Genomic DNA, 22,978 nt, shown 5'->3' with positions numbered 1-22,978 from the left:
CTATCCTCCTCTGAAGATGAACCCTGGTCTTCTCTATTCCCACAGTAACTTTCTTTGGTTAGATTCTTTCTTTTTTGCCTGTGCATTTTTTTAAAATAGCTTAATTTTTGTAATCACCTCTAGCTCTGGATTATGGAGAATAGTGCCTCTGGCCTCAGATCCTCCTTCAGTTCTCCTCTCTGACCTTGAACACAAACCAAGACCTCCAGCCTCTTGTAAGTGTTCATGGTCAGTGGCTTCCCCAACACCATTGCTTCTGTACTTGCTGGCTGGTGTGTGTTGCTTTCTTCTAGGGCCCTCCCCTCTCTCCCTTTACGGATCCACAGCACACCTAGGTCTGGGGTTCCTTATCAGGAAAGGTCCTCCATCTTCCCCAACTAGGACACTCAACTTCCCTCACTGTCCCAGGGGTAAAAGTTACTGTAGCTGGGGCCAAGGAAGCCTCCCAACTCAGCTAACTCCTAGGCTTGCAGTTTGTTGTTTAAGTGTTCTGTAGCCTGGAGGTGTTGACTCTTCACAAGGGCCAAACCTAGCCCAGGAATTTTTCTTCAGATCTTCTCCAATTGCTTAAGGAAGACCCTTGTTCTAGCCATTCTCTTATTTATTTTTACCCTCTATGTTTGCCCTGAGGTGCTGTTTTATCTCTTTTGTGGAGGAAAATCTAGAGAGCTTGGAATTTTCTGACCTAGTATCCTCTCCAATTATGACATTTATTGTGTACATTGTTGTATTCTGTTTCCCTGCTTAAGTATTCCCTTACTTCTCTGAATCCATCCTATTAATCTTTTCTTAAGGTGCAGAAGTATTGCATTACATTCATGTACTACAAGCTAGTTTGGCTAGCTTTATTTTTTTCCCAAATGATAGATACTTTCTTTGTTTTTAGTTATTTGTTATCACAGAACATTAAACTTTGATTATTTTAATATGTACAGATTCCTGTTTTCTGTCCCTATGGTATAAATGTCTACCAGAAGAATCTTTCTATTAAAGGATGTGGATATTTTAATCATTTTTAAAGAAAACATACCAAATTGCTTTTCAGAATGGTTGTAACTATATGTACACTCCCAGGTGCCATTTTAGTTCGTTAAACTTCATGATATTGGATGTGGAAGCATTCACAAAAGATTAGCAATATTTATTGAATTGGAACTTTTTGGGTTTTTTTAAATTTATTTTTAGCTTTCAACATTCACTTCCACAAGATTTTGAGTTCCAAATTTTCTCCCCATCTCATCCCTCCCCCCACCCCAAGATGGCATGCATTCTGTATACCCTTTCCACTAATCTTCCCTCCTTTCTATCTCTCCCCCCCCTTCTCTTATCCCCTTCCCCTTCTATTTTCCTGTAGGGCAGGATAGATTTCTATATCCCATTTCCTATATTTCTTATTTCCCAGTTGCATGTGAAAAAAAATTTTTTAACATGTGTTTTTAAAACTTTGGGCTCTAAATTTTCTCCCTTTCTCCCTCCCCTCCCACCCTCATCTAAAAAGTAAGCAACTTGATACAGGTTATACATAGGTAGTCATGAAAAACACTTCCACAGAAGTCATGTTGTGAAAAACAAAGTATATTTACCTTCATCCTATCCTGCCTCCATTTATTCTATTCTCTCTTTTGACCCCATCCCTCCTTGGAAGTATTTGCTTCTGATTACCCCCTCCCCCAATCTGCTTTCCCCTCAATCATTCCCCTGCCCTCTTGTCCTTCCCCCCCCATTTTCCTGTAGGATAAGATAGATTTCCATACCCAATTGAGTGTGTATGTTATTCCCTTCTTAAGCCAAATACTATGAAAATAAGATTCACTCATTCCCTCTCACCTTCCCCCATTTCCCCTCCACTGTAAAAGTTCGTGGGTTGAGAAGTCTGGAAACGGCCAGAGCTGCCTGTGATTCTGTCCTCTGAGGCCTGCTCCAGGTTCTCTGAGACCTGGTTTGCTTGCGTGCACATGCTGAACTATGCTCCTCTCCCCGCTCGGGGCATGATATATCTTTCTGATCAACCATCCAGGCTGTTTTGGGTTGTAAATTTGTTTCACCCTGTCTTTTTGTGGGTTCTGCTGTTTTAGAATTTGTTTAGAGTCATTTTTTTATAGATATTTGGAGGGGTTTGGGGGAAAATTCAAGCAAGTCACTGCTTTTACTTTGCCACCTTGGCTCCGCCCCCTGGAACTTTTTCTTTATGTCCACTATTTAAATGGCTTATATTGTTTTTTTTTAAATCATGTTATGTTTAGCTCTATCAGTGAATTTATATTTCACTTTAATAAATTAGAGATAAGAAAATAGTCAAAGTATAATTTAATTGATCAAAATTTCAAATTACTTTCTATAACTATATTCTCAATTTTAACACTTTTAAAGTTGTAGGCTTTCTGAAAATCAGCTTATAATATTTACCAAAAGTAATAAATTTGAGATATATACCATATTTTATTGGTACTTCTAACTTTCATGTAAAAAATGCTTAACTTCATGATGACAAACTTCACAATAAAATATAATAAGTATTAGGAAGAGACAACTCTATTGTGTAAGAAATTTACTCAACTAACAGAGACGGTAGCAGATTTTCCACAGATTCAACATGTGCTGACTCAAATTTGACTTTGTGTCTACTATTTCAAAATAATCACTGTACTGTATTTGGGTTCATTACTAATCTTTATTTGTTAATGTTCATTTTGTCAATCATGTTAATCTTTATTTGGCTGACTTTGGTTTGAACCAAAAATTGCCAAACTTATCTGGAATGAAGCAAAACATGAACCAACCTTTCTTTTTAGACAATAAAACTGTTAATTTTCTAATTATCCTAATCACAAAGGTCCAACTTCTGCCCTTATATGTTTCTGTACAATTATAAATGATAGCTTTGAGACCTGAATACAAATTTCTAACAACAGAGTTGGATCTATGTGCTTAATTAAAATTAATAATCCATTGCAATGGAGCAATTATTCGGGAGAGTAGGAGGCAAGTTTACCAAATGAATCTTGATATTTGAGATGAAGGACATTAAAAAAGTGATAATAAAACAATGCACTAATAGTTTTGGCTTAGGTCATTTTAAATTCTTTTTTCTTTCTCATTTTTTCTAAGGAAAGAAAAAAAACTTTTTTTGCATTCCAAAGCAATAGGAAAAATAAAAAACATAATTCTCTGAGAGTATAAATTTTTAATGAACAAAAAATGTCTGATTGGTAATATTCTTTAGAGTTTAAAACAAAAGAATTCTTAACACATTAAATATGTATGTAAATATATACATACATGCATGCATACTTATACATGGACCATATTCTTTCTTAGTGGTGTCTGGCCCCTAAAGACAGAGGTAAGCTTCTTTTTCCTTTACTCTGACTCTTTAAACCCTTATATCTGTGCTCTGGTGAGACTCACTTAAAATTTAGGTTTAGTCCATATCTAGGGTCTCCCAGAAAAGGGGAGAGGAAAAAGCTATAATTGCTATACAAGGTATATAAGATATAGGACAGCTATCTATTTTCTTCACACAAAGGAAATGTTTTACACAAAATATTCATAAACATACATCATCAAAGTCTTAAAAATGAAGCAGTAATATATCTATTATTCTTTGGTGGATGCTGATACTTAAAACTCAAAACACGAAGCATTTTGTGGGATAGATAGATTGAGATTCTATATGCATCTTAGCTCCATACTCTCAAATAACTCCTTTAAGGTCTATGTCATCTGATAAGCCATTCTAAGGTTTGAGACTTCTTCACCTGTCTGGCCATTTTCTCTGAGTACAGTGTAGTTGCAGCTAGAGGTCCAAAACACAAGCTCATCCTAGCTGGACTTAGATGTGTTTCCACATATTTGCAGTCACCATTATTGTGGTGTAGGAAAGAGAGTCCCGTCCTTCATCCACGGGTGTTTTGGTAAATGCTTAATAATCTGCTCCTACCTCCCCCCACCCCCAAAAAAGTATCCACAACATACTTTTAAACTTAATCACATTATTAACACTGTCTTAATTCAAGGCAACTAACACAACAATAAATCAAACCTTGATTTGTATTATTTGCCCATTTCAGTGGTGTAAATGCTCACAACTCAAGTACAACCCTGGGTGGTTTCTTTCAGCCCCCATTGGAAGTACCCGAGAGAGAGAGAGAGAGAGAGAGAGAGAGAGAGAGAGAGAGAGAGAGCTACATACAACATACTTGGGAGACAGAGAAAAAAAGGACTGAGCCCAGGGACAAAGTCACTCCTTTTAAAGTCTGCTGAATGGGTTGCATTTCCTGGTTCTGTGTCCATTCTTTTTTCATGAAGCCTCCCAGTCCTGAAGCTGGCATCACCCAGAGTTTTCTGTGTTATCTCAAATTCTCAAGCTCTTCAACATTGAGCCACACATGTTCCCATAAGTTTTGAGGGAAACAATACATGTTTCAAGGGATGGACCTGTGAGGACTTGCTCCATGGAGTTTAATCAAATCCAACCCCTACTATGCAGTGATATTAAAATTAAATGAGCATACACAGATGTTTGTCATCAAATTTCAAAATTCTAAGTGATGTATTTTTTTCTGGTGACAATTTTTGCTTCATTTTAGGAGAAAAGAAAAGACTGCCTCCACCCAAACACAGACACACACTCCCTGTATGAGTTTGTATGTATGTATATATATTATTCCAAATCTTAGTTTACAGTATATACATATATACACATATATGTGTTATAATATAGGGAATCTGTATATATGTACACATGCAGGTGTGTATATATGTGTATGTACAATGTGTGCATACACACTTGCATGTGAGTACACATGTGTGTATACATGCACATGCACATATGTGTCCCATGTGTATGTCCTATGCTCCCCACTAGTTTACTATGTTTTTTGACATTTGGGAGGTAAGATTGTATTTCAGTTACTTTAACCAATGTAGATACACTCATGATCTCTGCTACACAAACTCACTTTTCCAAATTCCAACCTCTCAACAAGTGCCTATCCACACATTACTGAGGTCAATTTAAATGAAAGAATCTTTGTTGCAATTCAGGGGCATAAGGCACTGGTAACTGGCAGCTTACTCTAAATGAATAAGCTGAATCAAATCTCTTCTCTATTTGGGCCAGCAATATAGCAGAATACATAGTGAATGACACATTTCTATGATACATTTTGTAGAAGGGAGCTTATTTGTACGAAGAATGTCAACTGAAAACTGTTGACTCTGGCCTCTTCTCTGTATTTGCCTTACTGAACACAGATATGTGGTGTTTGGTAATGTATTTTTAGTATCTCTGAGTTAAATTCATTAACCATGACAGAAGAAGCCCAACTTTTCAGGTAGCAAATTCAGCTTGAGAAATACAACTTTGTTGAAGGTGGGGGAAGGAGGAGAGAAAAGTTTTCTAGTGATCCAGATTTGGGGGTGGAGTATGTAGTTCCTTGCTTTTGGCTACTGAAATTAATAATAATAATAACAAATTTTGTATATTACATAGAAGTGGTAATGTCTGTCATAGGAGCAATCTTTTTAAAGCAAATTATTCATTCACACAATTAAGAAATATAATGGCCAGGATGAGAATACCCATAGCTGCTTTCTTCAAGTTATTTTAAAGGATAATGATAACAGATTATATTTTTATTTATTTTTTTCCTTTAGATCATGCAAGTCATCCTAAAGATGGTTGCAGCCATCAACAAGATGAAATGGATTGAGCTGTATATTTTGTGTGGGTGTGATTGTTCTGTTACTCAAAAATGAGTAATAATTCTTTAGTAAGAATTTCCAACAGCTGCCAGCTGTGGGTCAGCACTAAGGTCTTCTACAAAGTTCAGTACAAGGAAACATAGTGGGACAGGATGCACTGAGAAGGTAATAGTAAATTAAGTCAAATTTTAAAAATAAAATAAAAAAAACCAAAGAGAAGAAAATAATGAAGCCAAGGAAATAGGGTGGTAAAAAGAACATAGGAAATAGATGAACTTGGGAATCTAGGGAAAGTTGATCCCTGTTGATTATTCTTTCCCTAATACCTCAAAAACTCCTTCTTTCATATGTGGCTGGGTGTTTTTTTTTGGTTGTTGTTTGCTCCACCACTTAAGTGGAATAAAAATCCATAAGCAGATTGCTGTAACAGCAAAAGAGTGATTACTTCAGGCCCTTCAAGTCTGACCACAACTCTACAAGAAAAGTATTTATTTGTGATAAGGTAGTAATTCTGCCAGGGCAGCTATATGATGCTATAGGTGCTGGGCCTGTCATCAGAAGACTTGAGTTCAAATCTGGCCTCAGACACAAGCTGTGTGACCCTAGGTAAGTTGTTTATCCTTGTTTGCCTCAATTTTGTCATCTGCAAAATGAGCTAGAGAAGGAAATTGCAAATCACTCCAGTATCTTCGCCAAGAAAACCCAAAATGGAGTCACAAAGAGTCAGACAAGATTGAAAATGACTAAACAACAAAAATGATCCTGCCTCTAAGATCCCAGGGGCTGAGTTCACCTTTTCATAATATGAAATTGCTCCACCAGATGGGAAAGAGCAGTGTCAAACTTTAGCCCTGCCCTGCGCAGGAGGCAGGTAAGGAAAAAGAAGCTGAGAGAAGTAGTAGAAACTCAAAAGGATTGGGAAGAAGTAGGAAAAGTGCAGGAAACTCTTCTCTTTGAGGTAGAATTTTCTGGGAAAGCAACTGCTGAGGATTGAAGAAATTCTGCAAAATTTCTACCTATCTCTTCCTCATTCCCCTTGGCTAGATTAGAATGCCCTTGACTCAGATACATATGTTTGTATTTCCTTGTTTCTCTTTCATTTTCCTGAAATCTCCTCCTGACCTCCCAGCCAAAGTAGGGAATAAATGACCACTTGGCACCTCTAGTCCAGTTACCTTGACTTCCCTATGTAGGAAAGGAATGCTACAGAAACAGGGGTAAGTTGAATCTGTTTCAGCCCTCTTCCAGCCTAATTTATTCACTTTAATATATTGAGAGGGAAAGTAAGCATTGTCTCTTTTTCTCCAAAATATCATCTGTTCTTAATTCACTGCTGACGAAATACTGAGCTTATGTTTCCCACACCCTTTTCCTTGATGACTTTAAAAAGGAAGAATAAATTGGAATATTTAACAATATGTACATAAAATCCATGGCAGTACTACTAACAACTTTTTTTTTCCGTTGTATTCTATAAAAGTGGTTGATATGTGAGGAGAGCCCAAAGGAATTGATGCAATGACGCAGCTGGGAGGAAAAAGAAAATAAACAAATAAATTGGCTTGAAAATTTCCACATAGAAATAGAGAGTTGGCCTTCAGGTCAGGAAAATGGTAGTTCAAGGCTTGCATCTGACACAAACTTGCAATGTGACTGTGGACAAGTTGTTTGATATCTCAGTGTTCCAGCCAACTCTGGGTGACTAATCTTCATTGGTAAAGGAATTTTCCACCACTTTCTAGTGAAGAAACCCAGCAATTTTTTATATTAATCAAATCACAGGTCTGGGGGAAAAATATTGGCACATCTCAACCAATGTTCATTTAGTAATAGTATGTCACTTTGTTGATGTAATTAATCTATAATTAGCCCATTTTTATTTTAATAGGGAAGTAATCAAGTCAGAATTTTTCCCAAAGGAGTAAAGCTATAGGATAGAGTTTCAAACACTGTAGTAGTATGGTTAGAGATCTATTTGTGGGCACTTTGGCCTTTTAGAACCTTGTACATCTTTTTTTAGGAAGTTGACTACTCTGCATTTGCCCAACCTGGTGGAGCCACCAGTAGACCAAGGCATATCTAGTATAATATTGTTAGTAACTACTGCAGAAGTCATTAAAATATGTTTTTGTTTTACATTTGTATCATTTTTAAGATGATAGATGAATCTGCATGTTTCAGGCCTTTAAAAATGCTAGGCTAAGAAAAGAGAAAGTCAATTTTTGTTGGTGTTTCTATTATTCTATAATTGTTGTTATTCTCTCTATATATATATTATTTCTATTATTCTATTATTCTACATTTGCACGACAAAATTTGCTGGCGCTGTGCATCATAGAACATCTAATGATTAGCTCAAATATCTCAGCCTCTCCTGAACTCATTCCAGTGTATGAAGTGTCTAGAGACTACACTAACTGCTACTCAAGTCATAACTACGTAAGTGAATCTTTAAAAGATGATCCAAGACCTGTACAAAGGATTCATGAAGAAAAATGTTATTCACATCCAGAGAAAGAACTGATGGACTTTGAGTGTATATTGAAGCATATTTTTTCCACTTTATTCTTTTTTTGTGTTTTTTCTTTTTCCCTTTTAATCTGTTTCTTCTTTTGCAACTGGAAGTAATATGGAAATATGTTTTACATGCTAGCACATGTATAACCTATATCATTTTCCTACAATTTTTAGAAGAAGAGAACAGAAGGAAGGAGAAAATTTTGAAACTCAAAATCTTATAAAAATGGATGCTAAAATTGTCTTGACATGCAATTGGAAAAAAAAGGGAGGGGGAAGGATTTCATGTCACTCCCTTACCCTGGCACCATGGATTTATAAAAGGAAGGCAGGACAGGGAACGTTAAGTGGATAGTGGTACAGGGTGAGTGTCACAACTTGGACCCTGAAATAAATTGCATATCCTAAAATAAATTGCATAAAAGGCCATATTGCTTCTAATTACTTTTCTACCATTTCTTTAAATTTTGTTTATATCTCAATTTCCTTGTCTGTGTCCCTCCTTTCTAACTCCATGCTTATCTCTCTCTGTCTCTCTGCCTCTATTTCTATATGTGTGTCTCTCTCTGTCTCCCTCTCTTTTCTTTCTTAAAATAACTTCTAAACATGTGTAATTTATTTCATAAGGTTGTGCTGGAGCCAGCTCAAACTAGCTAGTGAGAAAGCATTGTTAAATTTTCAGTGTGAGCATTTAACCCTTTGAAATTAACAAGCTATAAAACAGGGCTTGATTTATTGTTTTGTTTATTGTAAGGCATAAGAAAGTGTTAATGCAGATTAAACTTAAAAGTGTATTCTGCACACATTTTTTCAGAGACCATGTTGTGAAATATTTAGCAGCCTCTATTTTATCACTGATTCTTTCCTTGGTAATTCTAATTCTTTATCTTGTTTTTATTGCTGTGGTTTGAGGTGTTTGTAAATTGAATATTGTGATTGTATGAGTGTGTGTGTGTGTGTGTGTGTCTGTGTGTCTGTGTTTGTGTCTGTGTGGCTAAGAAAGCCACAAATGGTTTTCTTTTGTCAAATTCCATTCTTTTTCGTTAATGATTAGACTCAAGTTGGTAGGCTATCATTTATCATGGATTAAAGCTTGAGCTTTGCTTTTGTTTTATTCCCTTTTGCAGTTTCATATGGTTGAGAAATAATCTTGTATTATTCAAATTTTCATTCCTTTATATTTAAAAGAAAGTCTTTCGTGTGGCAATTTATGCAAGTTATTTGTCCCTGAAATTATTAAATTTAGTCACTGTGTGTCCAGGTTTGAATCATTACTCACCTATCCTATCCCTAAGGCAATCTATTTATTTTCTCAATTGATAATTTCTTTTTTTTTCTTGTATTCTTTAATTCTGTGCAGTTTCTCCAATTGCTTCTTGAATTCAGGTTTTTGTTTTTATTTGTCATGTTCTTCCAATGAATGTACGATCCTTAGGTTGTCTCTTTCTTTCAGGTAAGATATTTTGACTTGTACAGAAAGCAAGTGTTGTTTTAACATTGTTACTTTTTGTTTCACTTCTGCCAAATTTTCTTCCACTTCAGTATTTTTGACATTCTAAGTCTATTAATTTTTAATTTCATTTTCATAGAAACTCCATTATAGAGTCATTTTTATAATATTTTGAGTATTTTGTTTCTGTATTGAGACATCTGAGATCTTTCATGGACTTAATTTCTCTTTTGAAACATTCTAGAATTCTTATTTTATGCTTTTTTGGTAGTCCACAGAATTTAGTATTTCTACAGGTCTTGGTTAATTCATTCAAAAATTTGTTATGAGATTTATCTATTGATTTGTCTGCTTGTGCTCTGAGATTTTATTTAATTTCTTTCTCTGATTTTTTTTTTTTAGCATTTCCCCCTCTATATTCCCCTATATCTCACTTTCAAACTTTTGTATGGGTACACTGTCAAGGATGATCTGCAAAGCTGCATCAGTGTCCTCCTGTCCCAAAAGATTTAGGGTTCACTGACCTGTTTCTTGGTTTTGAGTAGTCTCTTGAAAGACAGGACTGATCCCATCTATTTTAGGCCTCTTTCCTATAGACACAGCACAGTCTTATATGCTGACCTCTGTCCCAATTCCTCTCTTTACTTTGTCTTTTTTATTTTTTCTTTTTTATAATTAATTAATTTTAGTTTTCAACATTCACTTCCATAAGATTTTGAGTTTTAAACTTTCTTCCTCTCTTTCTTCTCTCCGCTCTCTAAGATGGCATGCAATATGATATAGGCTCTACGTATACATTTGTAAATGTTATACTTTATTGATATATTTTGGTTTTTATATTCTTTAGATTTCTCCCTATACCATTCCCCCTACCCTCTTGAAGATCAATCCCTTTTAGCAAAATTTCTTTAAAAGAACAAGATGACAAAGAGAAAAAAATCAAAATCTATCAATATATTTTTGAAATAGAATTTTACACAATGGTCCACACTCCTGGACCACTCTCCCTGAAAAAGAGGTGGGAGAAGGATCTTTTCATATGTCTCCTTTTGGGGACAAGCTTGCTTTTTTATAATTCTACAAAACTTATTTTCAATTGTTTAGTAGTTGTTGTTACATTTGCATCAATGTAGTCATTGCATATGTTGTTTTCCTGCCTCTGCTTACCTCAAAATGGATCAGTTATTCTACATCTTTTAACATGTCTCAGTATTTATGATGTCGGTTATTTTTTTTAATCACAATAATTTAATTTAATTAAAGTAATTTAATCACAAGCATATACCACATTTTGTATAGCCATCTCCCAATTGATGGGCATCTACTTTGTTTCCAGTTATTTATTCACAAAAATGCTATGCTATTAATATTTTAGTATAGATTTTGTGTGTGTGTGTGTGTGTGTGTGTGTGTGTGTGTGTGTGTGTGTAAGGGGTCTCCTTGAGCAATTAGCCTACCAGTGTAACTTTTGGTTCAAAAGTTATGGACAAATTTTGTTTTCATTTTTATCTATTTTTTATTAATTTATTTTGATTTATCAACAATCGCTTCATTAAACTTTTGAATTTTAAATTTTTCTCTCCCTCCCTGCCTGCCTCCCTGTCCAAGATGGCACACAATCCGATATAGGCTATACACATACAATCCTATTAAACATATTTTCACATTAGTAATGTTGTAAGGAAGAATTAGAACAAATAGGAAGAACTACCAGAAAGAGGAAACAAAACAAAGTAGAAGAAAAAAAATAGTATGCTTTGATCTGCATTTAAACTCCATAGTTCTTTGCTTGGATGTGGATAGCATTTTCCATCATGAGACCTTTGGTGATGCCTTAGATCCTTGAATTATAGAGAAGGGCTAAGTCTATCAATGTTATTCATTGCACAACATGGCTGTTACTGTATAGAAAGTTCTCCTGGTTCTGTTCACTTCACTCAGCATCAGTCCATACAAGCCTTTACAGGTTTTTCTGAAGTCCACCTGCTCATCATTTTTTATAGCACAATAATATTCTATTACATACATATACCACAACTTGTTCAGCCATTCCCCAATCGACAGGCATCAAATCTTTGCCAATTCTCAATTTCCAATTCTTGGCCACCACAAAAAGAGCTGCTATAAATGTTTTTGTACATGTGGGTCCTTTTCCCATTTGTATGATCTCTTTGGGATATAGCACTAGAAGTGCTATTGCTGGTTCAAAGGGTATGCATATTTTTATAATCCTTTGTGTATAGTTCCAAATTGCTCTTCAAAATGGTTGGATCATTTCACAATTCCACCAACAATGCATTAGTGTTCCAATTTTCCCACATCTTCTCCAACATTTCTAATTTTCCTGTTTTGTCATGTTGGCCAATCTGATAGGTGTGGTGTGGTACCTCAGAGTTATTTTGATTTGCATTGCATTTCTCTAATCAATAATGATTTATAGCATTTTATTCACATGACTATGGATGGCTTTAATTTCTTCATCTGAGAACTGCCTGTTCATATCCATTGACCATTTATGAATTGGGGAACGACTTGGATTGTACTTAATTCTCTATGTATTTTAGAAATGAGGCACTTAACAGAGACACTGGTTGTAAAAATTGTTTCCCGATTTTCTGCTGTCCTTCTAATCTTGGTTGCATTGGCTTTGTGCAAAAACTTTTCAATTTAATGTAATCAAAATTATCCATTCTGCATTTCCTAATGTTCTCTATGTCCTGTTTGGTCATGAACTCTTCTGTTCTCCATAAATATGAGAGGTGAACTACTCCTTGCTCTCCCAGTTTGCTTACAGTATCAGCCTTTACAGCTAAATCATGAACCCATTTTGACTTTATTTTGGTATGTGGTGTGAGATTTTGGTCTATGCCTAGTTTCTGCCATTCTCTTTTCCAGTATTCACTGCAGATTTTGTCAAATAGTGAGCTCTTATACCAGAAGCTGGGGTCTTTGGGTTTATCAAATAGTAGATTACTATAGTCATTGACTACAGTTTCTTGCATACCTAACCTATTCTACTAATCCACCACTCCATTTCTTAGCCAGTACTAAGTAGTTTTGATGATTGCAGCTTTATAATACAACTTAAGATCTGGAATAGCTAGGCCACCTTTCCTGCATTTCTTTTCATTAGTTTCCTTGATATTCTGGACCTTTAATTATTCCAAATTAACCTTGTTATTTTTTCTATCTTTATAAAATAATTTTTGGTAGTTTGATTGGTATGGCACTGAATAAGTAAATTACTTAGGTAGAATTGTCATTTGTATTGTATTAGCTCAGCCTACCCATGAGCAACTGATGTTTTTCTAATTATTTAGATCTGACATTATTTATGTGAAAAGTATTTTGTAATTGTGTTCATATAGTTCCTGGGTTTGCCTTTGAAGGTAGACTGCTAAATATTCTATATTGTCGACAGTGACTTTAAATAGAATTTCTTTTTCTATCTCTTTTTGTTGTGCTTTGTTGGTAACATATAGAAATGCTGATGATTTATGTAGGTTTATTTTATAACCTGAAACTTTGCTCAAATTGTTTATTATTTCAAGTAGTTTTTTACTTGATTCCATAGGATTCTCTAAGTATATCGTCATATATCTGCAAAGAGTGATAGCTTTGTTTCTTCTTTGTCTAATCTAATACCTTTATTTTTCTTCTCTTATTGCTAAAGGTAACATTTCCAGTATGATATTGAACAACAGTGATGATAATGGACATCCTTGTTTCACTTCTGATTCTTATTGGAAATGCTTTTAGTTTGTCCCCATTACATATGATGCTTGCTGAAGGTTTTAGGTATATGCCACTTATTATTTTAAGGAAGACTCTATTTATTTCTCTGCTTTCTAGTGTTTTTAATAGGAATGGGTGTTGTATTTTGTCAAAAGCTTTTTCAGTGTCTATTGAGATGATCTGTTAGTTTTGTTGTTGATATGATGAATTATGCTGATAGTTTTCCTAATATTGAACAAGCCCTGCATTTCTGGTATAAATCCTAACTGGTCATAGTGTATTATTCTTGTAATAAGTCTCTGTAATCTATTTTCTAATAGTTTAATTAAAATTTTTGCATCTATATTAATAAAGGAAATTGGTCTATAATTTTCTTTCTCTGTTTTGACCTTTCCCATTTTGCATATCAGCTCCATATTTGTATCATAAAAAGAATTTGGTAAGACTCCTTCTTTGCCTATTTTCTCAAATATTGAAATTAATTGCTCTTTAAGTATTTGATAGAATTCACTCGTAAATCCATGTGGCTCTGGAGATTATTTCCAAGGGAGTTTATCAATGGTTTGTTCAATTTCTTTTTCTGAGAAGGAGTTATTTAAGTATTTTACTTCCTCTTCTGTTAATCTGGGCAATTTATATTTTTGTAAATATTTACCCACTTCACTAAGATGGTCAAATTTGTTGGCATATATTTGGGAAAAATAGTTCCTAATTATTGCTTTAATTTCCTCTTCCTTGGTGGTGGATTCACCCTTTTTATTTTTGATACTGGTAATTTAGTTTTCTTCTTTCTTTTTTTTTAACTAAATGAACCAAAGGGAATTTTCTATTTTATTGAGTATTTTTTCATAGTATCAGTTCTTAGCTTTATTTATTAGCTCAATAGTTTTCTTAATTTCAGTTTTTTTTTAAATTTCTACTTTAGTTTTCAGTATTTCAAATTTGGTGTTTAATTGAGGATTTTAATTTGTTCTTTTTCTAGTATTTTAGTTGTATGTCCAATTCATTGATCTCCTCTTTCTCTCTTTTATTCATGTAAGCATTTAGAGATACAAAACTTCCCCTAAGAACTGCTTTCCCTGCATCCCATAAGTTTTGGTATGTTGTCTCATTATTGTCATTGTCTTGAATGAAGTTATTGACTGTTTCTGTGATTTGTTGTTTGATCCATTCATTTTTTAGGATTAGATTATTTAGTTTTCAATTATTTTTTTAGTCTATCCTTCCATGGCCCTTTATTACATATAATTTTTATCTCATCATGATCTGAAAAGGATGTATTTAATATTTCTGCCCTTCTGCATTGAATTGTGAAGTTTTTATGCCCTAGTGCATGGTCAATATTTGTGTATATGCCATGTACCACTGAAGAAAAAATATATTCCTTCGTATACCCATTCAATTTTCTTCAGAGGTCTACCATACCTAACTTTTCTAAAATTTTATTCATCTCCTCAAATTCTTTCTTCTGTATTGTGTGGTTAGATTTATCTAGTTCAGAGAGGGAGAGGTTGAGGTTCCCCACTAGTATAGTTTTGCTGTCTATTTCTTCCTGTAACTCCCTGAACTTCTCCTCTAAGAATTTGTTGCTATACCATTTGGTACATATATGTTTAGTAATGATATTACTTCATTGTCTATGGTGCCTTTTAGCAGAATGTAGTTTCCTTCCTTATCTCTTTTGACAAGATCTATTTTTGCTTTTACTTTGTCTGAGATCAGGATTGCTACCCCTGCTTTTTTTTTTTAACTTCAGATGAAGCATAATATATTCTACTCTAGCCTTTTACATCTACCCTGTGTCTGTCACTCTATTTCAAATGTGATTCCTGTAAACAACATATTGTAGGATTATGGTTTTTTACCCATTCTGCTACCTGCTTCTGTTTTATGGGAAAGTTCATCCCATTCCCGTTCACATTTTTGATTACTATCTGTGTCTTTCTCCCTATCCTATTTACCCAATTTATGCTTTTCTTTCTCCTGTCTCCCTTTCCCTCTTTACTAGTGTTTTGCTTTTGACCACTGCCTCCCTCAGTCCTAACTGCTTTCTATTAGCCCCTTTCCTTTTCTTCCCCTTGAACCTTACTACTTCTTCCCTCTCTTCTATCTCCCCTCCTTTCTTTTACTCTTTCCCTCCTACTGCCTATAGGGCAAGTTAGATTTCTATACCTAATGTAGTATGTTATTCCCTCCTTGAGCCAAACCTGATGAGACTAAGGTCCAAACAATGCTCATCTCTCTCTCTTCTTTCTTTCCCTCTACTATAATGGGTTGTTGTGCCTTTTCCTGTAACATAATTTATCCTTGTCTGTCTCCTTCTTTCCTTTTCTCCCAGTACATTTCCTTAGTTAAATCAGATTAATCCACTTACTTAGATCCACTTTCTGAGATTTCTTTTATCATTACATCTAAGTCAACTTATACCCACCTCCTCTATGTATACTCTTTTGAAGTGGTGTAAAAACAATACAGTTCTTAAGAGTTACAAGTATGATCTTCCCTTGTAGGGATGTAAGCAGTTTGCCCTCATTAATAACATGTTGCCATTTTTTTTCTGTCTCGTTTACCTTTTTATGTCTCTCTTGAGTCTTGTATTTGAAGATCAAATTTTCTGTTGAGCTCTGGTCTTTTTATCAGGAAGGTTTGGAAATACACAATTTCATTGAATATCCATCTCCTCCCCTGAAATGTTATGCTCATTTTTACTGGATAGTTGATTCTTGGTTGTAATCCAAGCTCCTTTGCCTTACAGAATATTGTATTCCATGCCCTATGATCTTTTAATGTAGAAGTTGCAAGGTCCTGTGTAATCTTGACTGTGTTTGCATGATATTTAAAATGTTTCTTTCTGGCTACTTGCAGTATTTTCTCTTTGATCTGGTAATTTTGGCATTTGACTCCTATATTCCTTGGTGTTTTCAATTAGGGATCTCTTTCAGGAGGTGATTGGTGGATTCTTTCTATGGCTATTTTACTGGCTGGTTCTAGGACCTCAGGGCAGTTTTCCTTGATGATTTCCTGAGAGATGCTGTCCAGGCTCTTTTTTTTAATCGTGATTTTCAGGTAGACCAATAATTTTTAAATTGTCTCTCCTGGATCTATTTTCCAGGTCAGTTGTTTTACCAATGAGGTATTTTATGTTTTCATCTATTTTTTTCATTCTTTTGTCTCTGTTTGACTGATTCTCACTCTCTTATAGAGTCATTAGCTTCCATTTTGCCCAATTCTAATTTTTAATGTTGTTTTCTTCTATTAGATTTTGTATCTCCATTTGACCAATTATGGTTTTTAAGGAGTTGTTTTCTTCAGTGTACTTTTTTCCAGTTGACCAAGAGATAGATAGATAGATAGATAGATAGATAGATAGATAGATAGACAGATAGATAGATAGATAGATGGATAGATAGAAGGCACAGGGTGAGTTGAAGATGAAGGTGTGATATATGGAGAATAAAATTAAGGGGTGAGAGAGAGTTATACTGGGAGAAGGAGAAAGGGAAAAGTAGAATAAGGTAAATTATCTCACATAAAACAGGCAAGAAAAGGTTTTTAGAGTGGAGGGGAAGTGGGGAAAGGTGAGAGGGAATTAGTGAAACTTATTTTTACCAGATTTGACTTAAGGAGGGAATACCATACACACTCAATTGGGTATGGAAAGCTATCTTACCCTACAGGAAAATGGGGGGGGGGGAGGGAATAAGAGAGCAGTGAGATTATAGAGGAGAGTTTAGATTGGGGGAGGGGTTAATCAGAAGCAAACACTTCTGAGGAGGAACAGGTTCAAAAGAGAGAATAGAATAAATGGGGATCAGGATAGAATAAAGAGAAATATAGTTAGTTTTCCACATAATGACTACTATGGAAGTGTTTTGCATGGCTAAACAAATATAACCTGTAAACAGTTGCTTGCCTCTCAATGAGGGTGGATGGGGAGGGAGGAAGGGAGAAAATTTGAACACAAAGTTTTAAAAACAAATGTTAAAAAACTGTTTTCACATGCAGCTGGGAAATAAAATATATTGGCAATAAGGTATAGAAATCTATCCTGCCCTACAGGAAATTAGAAGAGGAAGGGGATAAGAGAAGCAGGGAGATAGAAGGGGGGTAGATTAGGGAAAAGGGTATTTGGAATGCATGCTGTCCTGAGGTTGGGGGAGGGAATAGATGGGCTGAAAATTTGGAACTCAAAATCTTGTGGGTTTCCCATTAAGGAAACTTTTCAAATGAAGTCTAGAAAATCAATCAAGGATGTTATAAAGGGGATTCCTGGTCTGATGTAGCTTGGGCTTATTGAGTATTAAAAACCCTTAGATTTTTTTTAAATGGCCTCAGATTCAGAAGCGGGGAAATAGGTTAAAATCATGAGAACCAGCCCTCCCTCCCCCCCGCCCCACACCAGAGTAGATAGACATCATTTTTTGGCTGCTGTGTATTCATTGGTACAGCTGTATTAAATGGCTTTGAACTTAAAAAAAAGAAAGAAACTGTTCCCTTTTCCTATTTCATCTTTAACCTCTTTATTTTCCTTTTTTTACCTATTCTTATTCTCACCTCCATCAATCCTATGCTCCTACAAAGGTTACTTAAAAGTACCAAACCTGAAATCCTTTGAGATTTTAAGTTCTGATTTCACCAGAATTTGTGTATGCCCAGATCACCTAAGATGCAGGTATTCACCATGGAGGTGAGAGATAGCAGAGGCCTGTTTTTCCCACATGGATGCCTCTATCTGAGGTGATCTGGATATGTACAAAGCCTAGTTACCCTTCTCTGTGCACAGTTTAGTTCACGACACCCATGCTATGGGTGAATAAAATTTTACCCCTTAACACTACTAGAAAGAGAAAGATATAGTCCCAGTCTGGTAGTTTTTAAAGACATAAATTATTGTGACTATGTAGCCAGAATATCATGTCACTTTGTTGGAACCATATATAACATTAACCAGGTTATACTTGATATGGTGTTAGTCTACTGACTCAAAAACTGAAACCAAAGTTTCAATTTTATGTTCTCTTTATCTTCTTGTACACTTGAAGTTCTTTTTGTAACAAAATGGAGAAATAAGTCAAAGGTAATTAAAACTACAACTATATTTATAGCAAAGTAATTAATTGAGCCTAAAAATGTGGGAATAGAAATTATCGAAAATAACAATAATTCTTTATTTTTTGGGCAAAAGCAAAACAAAACGTGGTGATGGCATCCAATTTTATTCTGATTGTCCTATTTCATTAGACCAAAGGGGCAGCAATAAAAATTTTCCCTAGATAAAGCTACTTTGGGAGCACTTGAGGCTCCCCAGTCTGTCCCTCTGACCCTAGAATAACACAGCACTCATTACTCCAAGAAAGCAGCAATAGGACTAGCTTAGATCTTTCCTCCATCAAAAGTCAGAAAGTAGTCTGGAAGAATGGATAAACAAACAAACAAAATAGAAACGACCATGTTGAGTTATTTTAGTGGCAGTAATGCTTGAGATACAAAATCAGAACAGAATAACTCCAAAACATCTACAAACAGTGCCACAGAGAGAAACACAAATTAGGTACAAACTCAACTAGAATTCTTGGAAGGGATAAAGCAGAAGTTTCAAAAAATTTATAAATGGAATGAGAGCACTTGGGGAGAAAAATGGGAAAGAAATGAGAACTACAGAATAAAGAATTAGAAGGTGATTTAACAGGTTGTCATAAGAGGTATAAAATCTTACTCAAGCAATAAACTCCCTGACAATTTGAATGAATCACATAGATTCCAATGACTCCATTGAGGCAATAAGAAATATAAAACACACACACACACACTGAAAAATAGAAGAAAACAAAATATATCTAATAACTGATATGGAAAGCAAATCTAGGATAAAAAATTAAGAAACATTAGAGTATCTGAATGCCATATACAGAAGAAGAAGAAGAAAAGGAAGAAGAAGAAGAAGAAGAAGAAAAGAAAGAAGGAAGAAAGAAAGGGAGGGAGGTAGAGATGGAAGGAGGAGAATGAAGAGGAAGGAAAGAAAGAAAGAAGATTTTAAACTAGGTCTAAGTTTCTAGATCAGAGAAAAATACTACAAGCAGCCAGAATAAAAGAATTCAAGTGCTGAGGAGCCACAGACAGGATCACACCTAATGTAGCAGTCACCACTATAAAGAATAGTATATCCCAGAAGGCAATAACCAATGAAAAATTATCTCTCAAAACTGGGTATAATTTTACAAGGGGAAAAAAAATAGAAAGACCAGAGTTATGGAGAAACTTTGAAATACAAACACAAGTGAAGAAAAGCATAAACATGTAAATATGAATGAACAATGATAAAGGACCAAAGATAAATATATGTCATTATATATGTATGTATATGTGTGTATATATACATGTGTATGTATATATAATGTATACACATACTTATATATGTATTATGAACAATACATACATACATATATATATATATACACACACACACACACACACACACACACACATATGAAAAAAAAACTTGGAAATTCTGGTCAATGCAATGATCAAACACAATTCCTGAGGACTCATGATGAGACATGCTGCCCTCATAGGTGAAGGACTCAGATTGCAGATATTGATATTTATGTTTTTTAGACATGGCCAATTAAAAATTTTGTTTTGCTTGACTATATATGTATGTAACAAGGATTTTGTCTTTTTTGTTTTCTCAATCAGGGGAGATGGAAGTGAGAGGGAGAGAATGCTGATATTTAAAAATGAAACAATTTAAAATTAACTTATATGTTAATTCTAAAAGGCAGAGATGTACAACTTCAATTCTTTCTGATTCAAATATAGCAGGGAATTGGAGACAAGTTCTTGCTGCTTGTCTCTATGTTCTCAATGTCTGTTTATGTAAGTTCCTGAGAACAGAAGACTGGCTCAGTTTGGAAAGGGAGTTGTTTCTCCTCTGTTCCTAAAGGGAAGGTCAAGTGAAAATCTTGCAAGAGCCAGGAAATGATCCATGGTGCTCTGACATGAGTTTAAAAAGGGAAAGTAAAAAAGGGGAGATAGAAGGTTTGCATGTCTGGTTTTGAGAATTTACTGGGATTTAGACACTGTCACTTGCATCTCTGCCTACTTAAGCAATTAGGAAGTCTGAGATCTTGAAGAGCTATGGGTGTCTGAGGAGAAATGGTTGGGATGAACTTACCCCTGAGAGAGAATTACCTGCCCTTTCCTCCACTGGGAGCGTGAATGTTGAATGAAAAACTCATATATTCTTTAAAGCTTGTTTATATTTATGTTTAATTAATGCTGAATGTTGAATTAAGACAAAGTTTGCTCATAGCAGCTTCTGATTTTATATGTTTAATTATTATAAATATTGCACTAGAGAGGACAGTGGCAGGCATGGTATATGGAGAAAAAGTAGGAGACAAAAATCAGAGACTCTCTGTTATTGTTTCTGAGAATTTTGTCTTAGTTGGTGATGCTAGAGATATATTGAGATTACAGGCCTAGTGGAAGTGACCAGAGCCTAAAAGCAATTTATTACCATAGTATTGAAAAGACAAAAACTTTGAAAGATTTAAAAATTCCAATCAAAGCAATGACCAACCATGATTCTACGAGACTGATAGTGATCTATGCTACCCACCTCCTGACAGAGATGTAATGGATTCAAGCTACATACATTGGATTCAAGAGACATACATCTTTGGATGATATGTTTTGTTGAACTACATCTATTTGTTACCAGGGTTTTCTTTTTCTTTTTAACTTTAAATTGGGGAGGCAGGAGGGAGGGGAAAATCCATACTTGCTAATTGACAAAGTAAATAAGATTTAAAAGACAGAGAAAATCTTGAATGAAAAAGCATAACCTTCCAAAGGTTAAAAGCATAAATCTAATTATTTTCCTCTAAGGAAAAACACAAATTCAATAGCAGCTGCTTCCTGGTGATGGGATTGGGCAGTTGTCAGTTCTGGCCATTTTAAATTCCTCATTGTTCTACTCTGCACATTTCGTGGAGATCCCTCTGATGAAGCCGAAGGTGGGTACCAGAGAGTAGTTCACAGCTAGAGAGAGAAGAAAAGTGACTGGAAAAGACTGATGACATTTCTGTCAAGAATGTCACTATCCATTCCAACTTCTGGGAGCCAAAATGGAGGAATAAGCAGGAAGTTGCTCTCACTCACCCATATTGACCTTTAAAAACCCAGAAAATATCACCCCAGGAAAAAATCTGGAACAGCAGAGCCAGCAGAAAGACTAGGTACAGCATTTTTTTTAGCCTGGGAGGTATTGTTTCTATGTTTTGTTGTTTGACCCAATCATTTTTTAGGATTAGATTATTTTGTTTCCAATTATTTTTTAGTCTATCTCTCCATGGCCCTTTATTACATATAATTTTTATTGCATCATGATCTGAAAAAGATGCAATTAATATTTCTGCCTTTCTGCATTGGATTGTGAGGTTTTAAGCCTTAGTACATGGTCAATTTTTGTGTATGTGCCACGTACCGCTGAGAAAAAAGTATATTCCTTTCTATCCCCATTCAGTTTTGTCCAGAGGTCTATCATATCTAACTTTTCTAATGTTCTGTTCACCTCCTTAACTTCTTTCTTGTTTATTTTGTTGTTGGATTTATCTAGTTCAGAGAGGGGGAAGTTGAGGTCCCCCACTAGTATAGTTTTGCTGTCTATTTCTTCCTGTAACTCCCTGAACTTCTCCTCTAAGAATTTGGATGTTATACCATTTGGTGCATACATGTTTAGTAATGATAATACTTCAGTGTCTATGGTGTCTTTTAGCAGGATGTAGTTTCTTTCCTTATCTCTTTTGATAAGATCTTTTTTTGCTTTTGCTTTGTCTGAGATCAAGATTGCTACCCCTGCTTTTTTTTACTTCAGCTGAAGCATAATATATTTTGCTCCACCCTTTTACCTTTACCTTGTATGTATCACTCTTTTTCAAATGTGTTTCCTGTAAACAACATATTGTAGGATTATGGTTTTTAATCTACTCTGCTATATGCTTCCGTTTTATGGGAGAGTTCATCCCATTCACATTCACAGTTATGATTACTATCTGTGTCTTTTTCTCCATCCTTTCCCTCCCCCCCATTTATGCTTTTTTTCTCCTTTCTCCTCCCCCCACTAGTGTTTTGCTTTTGACCACTGCATCCTTCAGTCCCCACCTCCCTTCTATTATCCCTTTCCCTTTTCTTCCCCTTTACCCTTACTGCTTCTTCCCTCCCTTCCATCCCCCCTCTCTTTTCTTTCATCTTTCCCCTCTTACTGCCTATAGTGCAAGTGAGATTTCTGTACTTAACTGATTATATTATTCCCTTCTTGAGCCAAATCTGATGAGAGTAAGGTTCATACAATACTCATCCTTCTCCCTTCTTTACCTCTGCTCTAATAGGTTTTTGTGTCTTTTCCTGTAATATAATTTACCCTTGTCTGCTTCCTCCTTTCTCAGTACATTTTCTTAGCTCAGAATAATCCACTTACTTGGATCCATCCAACTCACTTGATTAAATTTTTTTTTATCATTACATCAAAATCAACTTATATTCACCCCCTTTATGTATACTCCTTTA

Source organism: Vombatus ursinus, unplaced genomic scaffold (genome assembly GCF_900497805.2).
Source record: "Vombatus ursinus unplaced genomic scaffold, bare-nosed wombat genome assembly UNPS02004422.1, whole genome shotgun sequence".
Lineage (NCBI taxonomy): Eukaryota > Metazoa > Chordata > Mammalia > Diprotodontia > Vombatidae > Vombatus > Vombatus ursinus.
Note: the sequence above shows the minus strand (reverse complement) of the source record.